Source organism: Ischnura elegans, chromosome 13 (genome assembly GCF_921293095.1).
Source record: "Ischnura elegans chromosome 13, ioIscEleg1.1, whole genome shotgun sequence".
NCBI classification, from domain to species: domain Eukaryota; kingdom Metazoa; phylum Arthropoda; class Insecta; order Odonata; family Coenagrionidae; genus Ischnura; species Ischnura elegans.
Genome location: NC_060258.1, coordinates 4,087,885 through 4,100,461, shown reverse-complemented (window position 1 = coordinate 4,100,461; position 12,577 = coordinate 4,087,885). Strand labels below are relative to the sequence as shown.

General features: G+C 36.2%; 1 long non-coding RNA gene across 1 annotated transcript; it reads right to left on the bottom strand.

The window, feature by feature from the left end:
- Positions 1-7,243: 7,243 nt before the first annotated feature.
- LOC124170261 lies at positions 7,244-11,983 on the bottom strand. The gene is made up of 3 exons (XR_006867397.1): positions 11,946-11,983; positions 11,692-11,829; positions 7,244-7,256 (listed from the first exon to the last, which is right to left on the bottom strand). It is a non-coding gene; the product is annotated as an uncharacterized LOC124170261 (long non-coding RNA).
- Positions 11,984-12,577: the final 594 nt, after the last annotated feature.

The window sequence follows — 12,577 nt, the reverse complement described above, 5'->3', positions numbered from 1 at the left end:
TAATATCTAATTAACCAGAAGATGAAAAAAGCCAATTCCAATACCTTGGAGAAGGTATTGGAAGTCATTGGGTATATTGTCAATAGAAATTATATAACACTGCAATTCTAAAGTTGTTTATGTAAACTAAGACTTAAAAGATTATTACTTTCATTGGAAGCTTTGAAGGCTACTTGTTTTTTAACATAAGATCTTAACATAAATTAATTACCACAATTAGAGAAATTCCTACTATTGAAATCAATGCTGATATGAATATAATTGATTTATTGTTGTTCTGATTTATTAAAATTGTAGATATATTGTTCATAGTAAATGCAATATAAGTTATTCGTAGATAAAAATATAATGTAATTTTGGTAGCTATGATCATTACAATAATCAATAAAGTTCCTTTAAATACAGTGCAACCTCGATATAACGACACCCCACGGTGCATTAATAAACACTCGCTATAGCGAATTGTCACTTTACCGGAGGTGGAGCAAATAATAGCCAATATACCTGTTGCGAACAGATATACAGGAACAGGAGAGGTGCGGCGACAGATAATCATCTATCCGATAAACGTAAGCATAAATCCAGACGAAAGGCGATGTTTTTTTGCATCACTTATTTTCCTTACTCAAACAACGACTTACTATTCAAACAATTTATAAGCGCCGCACTGAATAAAAATCATGGAAAGCATTGTTTCGTCAATCATTATGCCAATGCGCAACCGAGGAAGCCATTTTTCTATGCACTTAATTAGTTCATTTACGTGATCATTCTATTATTTTGGTATTTTCCACTGAAAATTCAAAAATTAACTGATAAAACAGTACATATCGCGGTTATTTAATGCCTCAAATGTTTCCATTGGTGTATGTTTATTGTTTCTGTACGTTAAGCGGCAGTGAAGTGAAATAACGCATTAAATTTGTTTCTACACGCGAAAACGGTGGAAGGTTGTATAACGTTCCTGCCTTGGAAGACTTTTTCTATCAGATAATGTAATATCTACATCATCTACGGTAAAAAGTTTGCTAAGCTTAAAAAGTGATGTGATTTAAATTGCCGTTGTTGAAAAAAGTTTCTTTTTGAGTGTTACGCTCGCGACGTATTTGAAATAATACACAGAGTTTACCACGGCACTGCAAACGAGAATTAGTTGTTCTGTGAGTTCTTCCAGCGGCCACCAGGGGATGCTCGGCTACCCACGTCACAAAAGAGAGCGCCAGTACGACTCCGACCACTGACGCGAATAGTTCACCCTTGTTAATCCGCAACGGAGAATAAATACGTCCATCCTGACAATTCACGCTGAGTATCATTGCTTCGTACATCCTACATCATCGCTAAGGCGCACTACCTACCTTTGGAGGCATCATTGCGAGAAATACCTCATACTGCAAGGGTTTTGTCGGAGAGTTGTATTAAAAAAAAGTTCCGTTTCGTCTATGTTATATGACGCGGGGAGAACTTCTAAAGATTCTTATGATCGGAGTCCTTTCTTCTACGACTTCGGGTTTACACCGCAGGCATCACCAGCAATTATGAGGGGAGATAACGCTTTGGTGCTCCGCATTAGTATAATCAACCTTCCGAACTCTTAAAATTCTCGATTCGCAATCTATTCCTGAAATACTCCGCTTTAGGCTTAGGCGTAGCCCCTTTCTCGGAAGTTCCCGCAGATTTGAGTGGGCAAAACCACCCGAACAAAGCTCCTTCTAAGTCTTCATGGTCCGCATTCCTTGGGCGCTTCTGCTTTTTTTTTGCGAAGAGCAAATATGAAGATAAATTAATTTCGACACTCTCATATTACTCCTTTATTATTATTTTCTCGCTTAGACGTGTTTGGTGTTTTTTGGCCGTGGTGACTGCCATCAAATGCTTTCTATTCACGCAACTCACGGACGTGCGGGTATGCTGCCGACTGCTTTCTGCCGGCCGAGGAACAAAAGAAGATGAAGCATTCGCGAATGCTAGTGCCACAATATTTTCACCAAAATTAACTACTTATTTATCGAACGACAGTTTACCACATAAATTTGAGACTGAGCACTCCATTAACTTCATTTCTAACAGATCGCTAGCAATTACAGAGGTTAAGGAGTCTTGATGAAAGTCTTCCAGTGGTGAAACCCTCGCTATGGCGAGAGCCAGCACCAAAAGGGTCTCGTAAAAACAAATTTTTTTACACGCTTATTATAGGGTCAATTGACGGTGCATCGGCTATCTCTCGTTATAGCGGGAGTGTCGCTATAGCCCGTACTCGCTTTAACGAGGTTCCACTGTAATAGACAAAACTCCAATTCCTTGGATAAGGCATTGGAAGTGGTAAGTGAATTTTTCAAGAACGGATAAACATAAGTTGGTACCATAAAAAGCAATGTAAAGCTGAATATCTGGACCAATCGCACTTAGCCCATGCGCCATGTAATGTGGAAATATATTGCACATCAGCCATGGGACTCACTTGTCCCACACACGGGGAAGGGCAATCCCTTGAGAAGGCTTTGAGAAATAATTTATAAAATCACCGCTTTACAGAGAGAGGAATGTAAATCCTAAACTCTTGTTCGGTTATTAATACATGTGTCGCGGGACAAAAGGAACGAAGTTCCTTCAACCTTCACCCGAAGGACCAGAGAAACACAGTTTTCGAACGTTCCAAAAAATACATATATTCTCAAAAAAAAACAATATCAAAAGGGCAATGAATAACAATAACTTTCACTAGTCAGTATAATAATAGTGGGGCAACTTCACCCATCAGTCAGTCAGTAGATCCTCCTCTGTCGTTGCCAACACGTGCGCACACTTGGGGGGCGGGGGAGTGGTCGGGGCAACTGCTGGCACCACACACTTTCACCTTGGGTTCGGTTCGCTGACTGCCCACACTCAACACACACCGAGAACTCACGACGGCTTGTCGTAACACACACACACAAACACACAAAAAATGAGCATCAAAATACAAATACGCCCTCCGGTGGCAGTTGCATGAACTAAATACCTATGTTTACGGAACAACATGTATTTTACAATGGATCTGAGGATTTTAACAAGCCTAGAAAATGTTCCTAAGTTAGTTTAAAGTTGATATATAGTTCATATGCAATTCAAGTTCAACAGACAATAAAAAGTTCATAAATAGTATTACCTGATCAGAAGAGTCTTGATGCAGCTGTTTGCTTGAGGTACCATCAGAGCAATCATTAAACTCATATCCTTCTTCATCATCGCTAATCTCATCATTTTTAACAGAAGAGCACTTGTAAGTTACTGGATCACTCTATTGGAAAGAGGAACACACTTTGATACACATTTTATTCTATTGGTGCACCAGCAAAAGTGATCATAAATGAAGCTTGAATTACAGGGTGTCTGTAGTAAACAAGTAATCCCTGATGAAGTATTCTGGCCTATTTGTAAAAAACAGAATAACTTAACTGACGAACAAGATTCAGCCACTTATTTGCTCAAAAGCTATGCAACAGTGCTTTCAAGCGTATGAAATTGTTTCAGGTGTAAATGCAATTATTACCTATGATAAAATATAAACAACAAATGATAACTTCAACACTTAAACATATATCTCCACTCCTGACCATGGTTTCAACACTATGTCATTTTCATGCCTCATAACCTTAAAGGCAGACCAGCTACTGGAGGCCTAGTTCTCAGTGATGGATGAAGCAAGAAGAAATAGTGAATAGAATAGCTTCGGCACAAAGAGCACTCTAGTGAAAAGAGGAATCTCCACACAGCTGAGAATACTTATACAAAAATATGGAAAATATTCATCGGACACTACATTTTGAGCATATTTAAAAATGATAGCAAGATTTTAAATCGACGGCCGCATGAAAGCCATAAGTGAAAGCATTGGAAATGTGTTGCTCATGAATAATGTAGAAGGTAAAAGGGATGGAATGAGGAAATACCAAGGAAGAAAAGAGAATAGTAGGAGAAGTCATCAAAAAAACAAAACTTGATCAGCCACAGCATGAGATATGATAGACTTATAAAGACATTAGTCAAAAAGAGAAATGGAGAGATAGATGGGAAGAAGAGAAAAGATTGCTTCCAGATGTACATATATCATTAGTTAGATTAATAAGGATTTAAAACGGAAAAAGAAAGTAAATATCTAAAGATAAGAAAAACCAATTTTAGGAAGATGCCGATACAGTTTATATGTAACTCAAGGTCAACGGACAATAAATAGTTCATAAATAGCATTACCTGTCCAGAAATTTCTTGATGTATCAGTTTGCTTGAGGCACCATCAGTGCAATCACAGAGTCTATTTCCTTCTTTTTCATCGCTAATATCATCTTCTTTAAGAGATGGGCACTTGTATGTTACCAGATTACTCTATTGGAAAGAGGAACCTACATTGATACCTATTATAATCAATTGGTACAAGAAGCAAAAGTGATCATGAAGAATGCTTTAATCACAGGATGTCAGTCGAAAAAAAATTATTACCAATGAACGATTCCTGCCTCTAAGTAGAAATAGATTTACTTAATCAACCAACAACATTCTTATTGTTTCAATATAATCTAACGAAATTCTTGGTAAGAAGAAGGAACCTATTTATTGAGAAAATCTTGAGAATAAATAGCTCTTAAAATTGTGCAGTTTCCCTTGCATTATACTTAATCTTTCTAAAAGTATGAATTATTGAAACTATCCTTTAGAATGTAGTTTCTTTTTTTAAATATTGGTTCCATATAATGCTATTTATTCATGATTTGGTAATATAGTTGTCATTAAGTAAGTTCCGTCTAAATGTTATCAACGGAAGGTTATGCCATTGGCACCGTAGCAGATGAAAATATCATACCATGGAACATGAACGTAGGATTCAAATGCAAATGTCATATTAGAGGAACAAGTTGGGAAATTGTAATAAAAGTATGGAGCTGGGTGTAATTAAAAGAAGTGTAATGACGAGGAAGTAAATAAATTGTGATTGGGTGAAATACATATGTATAAGTTGCGCATACCAAGTGAGAGAAAATGATAATATTGCGGAAAACCTCATACTTATTAACAAATATCTTCTTTTATCGTCAAGGGAATCAATGGCTGACGATGAAATGAAATATAGTTGCCTGTTACAAATGAAAGAAACTCATACAGTTGTGGCAAACTTCATACTTAAATAAAAAGATCTTATTTCTATGCCGAGAGAAACGCCAAATTGATGATTGAGTGAAATAACAGTCGCCTATTCAGAGTGATATAAAGTGATAACATTGTTGCAAAACTCATATTTAATCAAAAATATCATTTTCATGTCAAAGGAGCAAATAAATGATGATAGAGAGAAATAAAGCCTATTACAAGCGAGTGAAATTTCACTTAAGTGGTAACATAAATGAGAGAAAGTCATTATATGTTAGCAAACCTCATGTTTATTAACCATTATCTTATATTTCTGTCATGGCATTTAATATAAATGATGACACAGTGAATTATAGAGGCGTATTCGAAGGGGCAGAAATAGATAACATTGCAGAAAACCTCATTATTTACTAGGTGATGAGGTAAAAACAAAATAAAACGTACTATGTGCACCGAAACCCACTAGTCGTGGCCGTATCGACACTTAATAGCTGTCGGTAGGCTACCGACGATCTTCCGTCCTCTCGTCGGTGCCGCACCAATCGGGTTGGTATAGAATCGCACGACTTCTTACCGGGAGTCGGTGTGACATCGCACCCGACGAATCGGTGCCGCACCGATCGGTTTGGAGTTATAGAATACGGCCCCTGATTCCTGTGAATATCAATCTCCCATAAGGAACGAGCTATGTTGTTCCACCGGGTTAGCAGCTGCATCATGATGTCATGGTCATTCTTTATCGTGTTCCAAACTCAACAGTACTCATCTTTACTCTCAATTCCTAATCACTCTTCCACTCTGTCATAACCAGATTTAAATACTCTGTTATATTATCAAAACATTAATAACTGCTCAGTGATGTGATGACAGTGCTCTCACTTGCTCAGCAAACAAATTTGAGCTGTCAGTTTTGCATAAAAAAAGCAAAAAAAAAGGTTCACTACAATAAATAATTCATTTATAATGATTCATTCAGGAAATGTATTCAGTAGCTGGTCATAATTGATCAGGAGTAGGAGAAAGCTTTACGTTTGTTCTAAGAGTTGTTGGGAATATTCCACTAAGGAATGACATTGTGCCGTAGAAAATTAGAGCTATAAAAGGCAAAAGTAAACTCACCAATTCATCAGTGGCCAATGGGTCTGACACATCAGTTGAAATTCCTGCTGGATCTGATGTGTGCAGCATAGGATAAATCCCTTCACTGAGGTTGCCTTCATCCTCGTCTTTCACTTGAAACTGGAAGATAGTAATGGGCTTCACTCAATTAAAGAAAAATCAATAATAAGCCCATTCGAAGATAAAAAATCCTCATTTCCTTGAGACCACTCCAGCTGGCCAATGTACTCATGATATTTTTGCGACTTCCGGATCAAACTCCAGAATATCAACGTTAAACTAGGGAGGGAGAGTTATGTCACCAAGGGCAAGTGGTTTGAATGTGAGTTTCGGCCACTTTCACCAGAGGCAAAACAGCTGGAACGATGATAGATTGAGGTTCCACTGTACATTGAATTGTCTTAATATTTTCTTCACCCATGCTTGTAATGAGGTGTCACAACAGTTATAGCTGGATCCTTCATCGAAATTAAGGAGAAAGATGGCTTAAAACAAAGAGAGGGCAATAATGAGACAGCCCAGTTAAAGCCAAGACTAATGACTTAAACAGACATTTCACATCGTTATCCACAAGGCTACTCCATCAGATACAAGTAATTTCTATCAGAAGATTTCCAGTGTTGTACAAGTGATATTGACTAAAAAAGACTGGTGTGGTTCAGTTTTCTGCCTCATACGTTACAATTGGAAAAGCCCTCAACTGACGGTGGTATTACTTTGAGTGACTTCCCATAAATATACTTATATTTATGACAGACACACCGTCTACGTTATTGCTACCAAGAAATTTGTATAGCTGAAGGTGGTTTAAATCAGGTTTCACTGTGTACTAGTACATAACTTACCAACTCATTGTCCCTGGACAGTACCAAGTCTGGCACAGGAATGTATATTTCAGTGGTTTGGGCTGAGCATGTGGGCTGTGAATTGTTTTCAATGACATCTTGAATGCAGCCCTTAGTCTCCACAGAAGGCCCTGAATTGTAATCAGCTGCCCCTCCTCCTTCAAAACTCTGCAGGAAAAGTAATAGAGAAAAAAACACTCTTCTCCTTAAAAATACATATATGGGATGCTCTAAAGCAATACGAAAAAGGATGTTCAACATATTGTCTATGCTTTCATATACAAATGGAGTGGTGTCAGCATACCTGTTAATCAAGTTTTGGGTGTGGTAGATATGGATCTCTATGGTCGAATAAGTGATGTCTCAGTTGGTGGGGCAAAATTCATGTTTGAGCTCGTTGATGATTATTCCAGGAAGCCATTTTTTTATTTTTTGAAATCCAATAGTCAAACATTTGATAGATTCAATGAATTTAAAGCTTGGGCTGAGAACAGGACAGGTATAAGGATTAAGGTTGTAAGATCTGACAATGGTCTTGAATTACCTAATTAGAAGTTTGATTCTTTTTAAGGGTACATGGAATAGAGCATCAGACTAGCACCCCATATACCCCTGAACAGAATGGTGTGGCAGAGCGTGCTAATCGCACACAATTCGTAAGGAATAGATGCACGTTGTTTGATACAGGCTTACCAAAGAGTTGTTGGGTGATGACCTGTAACACTGCAGTCTACATTAAAAACCGTGTACCACATAGAGCTATTCAAGGTAAGACTCCACAATACTTGTGGGGAGGAAAAATGTCATCATTGAAACATTTAAGGGTTTATCGGTGTCCTGCATACGATCATGTTCTTGATCAGAAAAGAAGTAAGTGGGATGCTAAGGGGAAAAGGTTAATTTTGTTGGGTATTGTGAAACAAGAATAGGTTATAGACAAATTGATCAAAATAATCCCTCCAGAGTCATTAAGGCAAAAAATGATTTCTTAGAAAAATATGCGAGGCCTAATGTAAGAGATGAAAGTGTATCCAATAAGGGTAAGAATGATGCAGTGCACCACTTTTTATCACTTTTTCCTAGGAATGAATCTAGTTTGCCTTTAAATAATGTTAAGTCAATTGGGTTTAATGAGAGTAGAATGAAAGGACCAATGACAGAAAGTCAAGGTTGTGTTTTGGATGGGGAAGTAGACTCCAATAATGATGTCCCATGTATTGAAAATTGTGGTGAATCTATTGAAGTCAGGGAATCCAGTATTGAGAGGGAGAGAAAATACCCTTTAAAAAATAGGACCCCTAAACTTTACCCTGACTTTGCACCTTCATTTTAGCTTTGGGTAGTTTTTTTAGTGGCAAGGATCCTATTTCAGTCGATGAGGCCTTGGCTCATCGACTGAAATAGGCCTGAAGAAAATTGATAATAAACAACAATAACTCCTTCCTTGAAAAACGAAACTACCAAAAAATATAATGATTTGGATAGAGACCATAAACCAGTTCCTAGTTTCATACACAGATCTACCTACTCAGGAGAGCGTTTAATTCATTTAAAAATCGTAACTAATGTATTCTTATATGAATACAGCATTACGTTTCCTTAGATTTCTCTAATGAAATGAATCAAGCAAGAGTTCCTTTACATTACTCAAATACACTTTGCTCCATTGAAGTAAAATCACTTCTTATAACTGTATGAAACTGAATTTAATCATTAAAATCCATTGAGATAAATAGGAGATAACAATGCAGATTACAATTTTGAGGAAAGAAGATTTGTAAAAATAATTTTATGATAATGTCGACTATGGCTGTTTAATGAAAGCATAGATAATTGATTTCAAATAAAAAATGGAATCCCCTGAGGCAACCTGATATCACCATGAAGTATGTCTTACAGTCTCATGGAGACTTTGTGCAAGTGATGTCAAGAAAGAAGATGAAACTCTATTTACTTGAAAGTAGGCAATTAGATATGAATACTGTTAAAGGGTTTTGTCCATATACACCTAGGTTTGAGGGGTAAAAGCATTAAAAATTTAAAAATATAATCACATTGAATTTAATTAAATAATTTGGCTCATTGTTTCAATGCCAGTTTGGCCTAGTGGTAGCGTACCGCACTTTCATTTTGAAAGACCAGGGTTTGACACTCGCAGAGAGTAAATTTTTTCCAGTCTGCCACCTCCAGTTTTTGTAATCTGTTCCATCTTCTTCAGAATACTTGATTTCAGACATTTCACATTTTTTTACTTGACTGCTTCTTGAGAATAAGCCCTATATAGACACTGATGTCGGCAAGATTCATCCAAGAAGGAGTGGTAAAACTGTGGTGCTGGCATCAAAATGAAGGAAACTTATTTTAGGAGCAAAAGCTTTTAAACACACTGTCTTTGAAGAGTTACTCAGGTTCCGTGTGGGAGAAAGATATAAGATCAGGGACAACAAAAATTGACAAGCTTGAAATGATCGACAGATGGGTATACGATCGCTTTGTGGAAGCCAGGAACAGGAATGCACAGGTGATGATGCGAACTTCATAAGAATAGGCTATTTCAGGGTGATTTCAGCATATATCTTAAAATTCTAAGCCAGTGCTTTATGGGTTGCATCTTTCAAGAAGAGACATCGAATTGTGCAATGCAAAAATATGTGACAGCGAGCGAGCGTCTGCTGAAGAAATATTGCACAAAGCAAAGTAACACACTCATACACAGCACAGTATGATATTATGGCCTCAGGAAAGCTGCTTCCTAAAGTTTTTATTGAGCATGTCATAACCTGGTGGTGATTTTGGAAAGACAGCCATTATAATTAAAATGCTATATATCCCAAAATTATACAAGAAAAGAAGATCTTCCCATTCATGTAGTTCATTCCAATCTCTACTCCAACAATTTTTCCATGCAGTTCAAATTCATTAAACAAAATAGATCTATAAAATGAAATACATCCCATTCCCTATGCCATGAAGATATTTGCAAAAAACTTATCTGTACAAATAATAAACATTTTCAAAAAAGTTGACCGAAAAAATATATCATGAGAATCAAAATCATCACCTCATATTTTTAAGACTTGTTTACGCCACACAATAACATATGCAGTTGATGTGTGAATGCATGAAAGATGAATGCAAGGACCAAATCACACTGGTTCTATTTTCTATTCATGTATTCACGCAAGTTGGGTGTGTTGCACAATGCATTCTTGTGTACATTTCTGGATTCATTTATTTAGACAATAACTAGCACAGGTAAATTCATGGAGTAAACAGACCTTTAACCATGAACGGTAATGCAACAACCCCTACCGATTTAAAAAGAAATAGTGTTTAATATCCCCAGCCACAACTATTACGATTCTCACATGGGAAAAACATCTCAATACATAAACAATAGTATTTTACAAGGAAAAACATATCTTAAAATTAGGATACCTATAGAAATGTGCCCATTTTTACAGAGTAATAACTAAAATTCAAACTCTCAATAAATAAAAATCACACTCAATAAATAAAAAACACACTTTAGTGTACATGATTTTTGATAGCACCAAAATCATGTACACAAAATATTATTATTGAAGAATTGTTTCATTAACGCTTTGTATAAGCAAAGACGTAAAACATTTGATAAACAACTGACAAAGATAATTTTAGCAAATAATATTGTTATCAAATCAATCAGATATGTTACAAATAAAAAAATTGCATGTACTTAATATTGTAACATTGCAACGAACAAGTACACTAAATAGCCAGGTATGTACAATACATTTTCTTAACCTGTCCTAAACATTTTAGATCGATTTGTTGAAAAATTTCATTGGATATATCTTCGTGCATTTCCACTTCAAAATGGTAAATAAACTTCTTAAAGCCCGCAAGTACGATTCTGTGAATTATCTACACTGTAAGTGCTGGATTTTAAAACCAAACAGGATGTAAAAAGCAAAAGAAATACATCGAAAACATATTCCACAAAAATTTTCATGCTCATTGATATCTTATTTGAGTTGGTCATTCATGAATTCAAATGATTCACTTTTTCGGCTATGATTGAATTGTAAACACTTAGTTATACCAAAATAAAAAAACGACTTCACTCTTCACCATTGAGTAACCAGTTGCTAGTTAACTAATGCCTCGTCAGGATTAACTAATTCGGAAACACTATGTGGGACATTGGACTCTTTTCACTGTTCAGTCGATCATGCACAAGGGCTTTTAGTAACATCTTATGCTGTTCATTAACAAATTTAATACCCCATTAACTTTTGATGCCTAATCAAAGCGATTTTTAACAAACGTTGCACGTACCAGTTTGCTACAGTCATAAAGCATTATACTTACCCCGTCGTAGCAAGTGATTCATCAAATACACAATTTAGTAACTTTTTAAAGTAACTGTTATAACCAGTTCAACCAACAAATACAAACATCTTGCAACATTTTTCATTCTCGTCGATATGAAATTGAAACTACCATAACCGGGCTACACGGTACATAATCACGAACAAGTTTATATATGTTTGCGAGAATGATTTAACATCATGTGGATGTTACACGAGGCTTCCAATGAAAAAAAATAAGAAGCACTCACCCTGAAGTTATTTCTGGACGAAATTTTTCTCAGTTCTGCGTCCGATTCATGACAAATATTTCTGAAATCGTAGAATTCGATGATCTTTTTCAGGCACAGTGGACATAAAGTGGCAGGCAGGCCATCTCCCACAGCAACCTAAGAAAGGAATGAAAACATATGCAAGACACCTCAGACATATCGTGGAAAATAAGTTCATAGAACGGAATAAAACAAGAGGTAAGGAAATCGATACCATGTAACCCGCCACTTACTTTTAAGTCGACTAAATCATATAAGGCATCCTCTACAGTTATCTGGCTTGCTACAATTGAAGTGAATATGTTATAATAATAATCATTTTTCTTCATGCAAAGTCTGCACGGGGTGCCCTCAGAATTCCTGTCTAAAGACTCTGAGTAATTCCCAGTGGTAGCACTCATGGTTTCACATCAATAACTAATTCAGTCTCTAAACCAGTTCACTCCTCAAGAAAAGCATCCACACAGCACTCAGGGGTGCATTATCTTGACCCACGTAAGGTCATCCCACGCCCTGGGAAATAGCGACAGTGAATATGTAAAGAAGGAATGGTTTGTATTATTGTTATTTAAGCGAATTTGTTAATGAAACGAGGTGGAATAGTTAAAGTAACGTTAATGATTTAATTTAACAATATGAAAATAATGTATTTTTGATATAATGGGTGAAAATAAGACTTTATCATATTAGTGTAGACAAAGCTTTATTGGGTTATTCATAAATACATAAAAGCGACAATGCTTTGAAAACAAGCGTAAAAGTAGAGGTAAGCAATCAATATATATGTAACGTACCATTGCAACCCGTTAACATCAAATGTATGTTAACAATAACACTGTAATTACTAGGGCGCTATTTAAAAAAC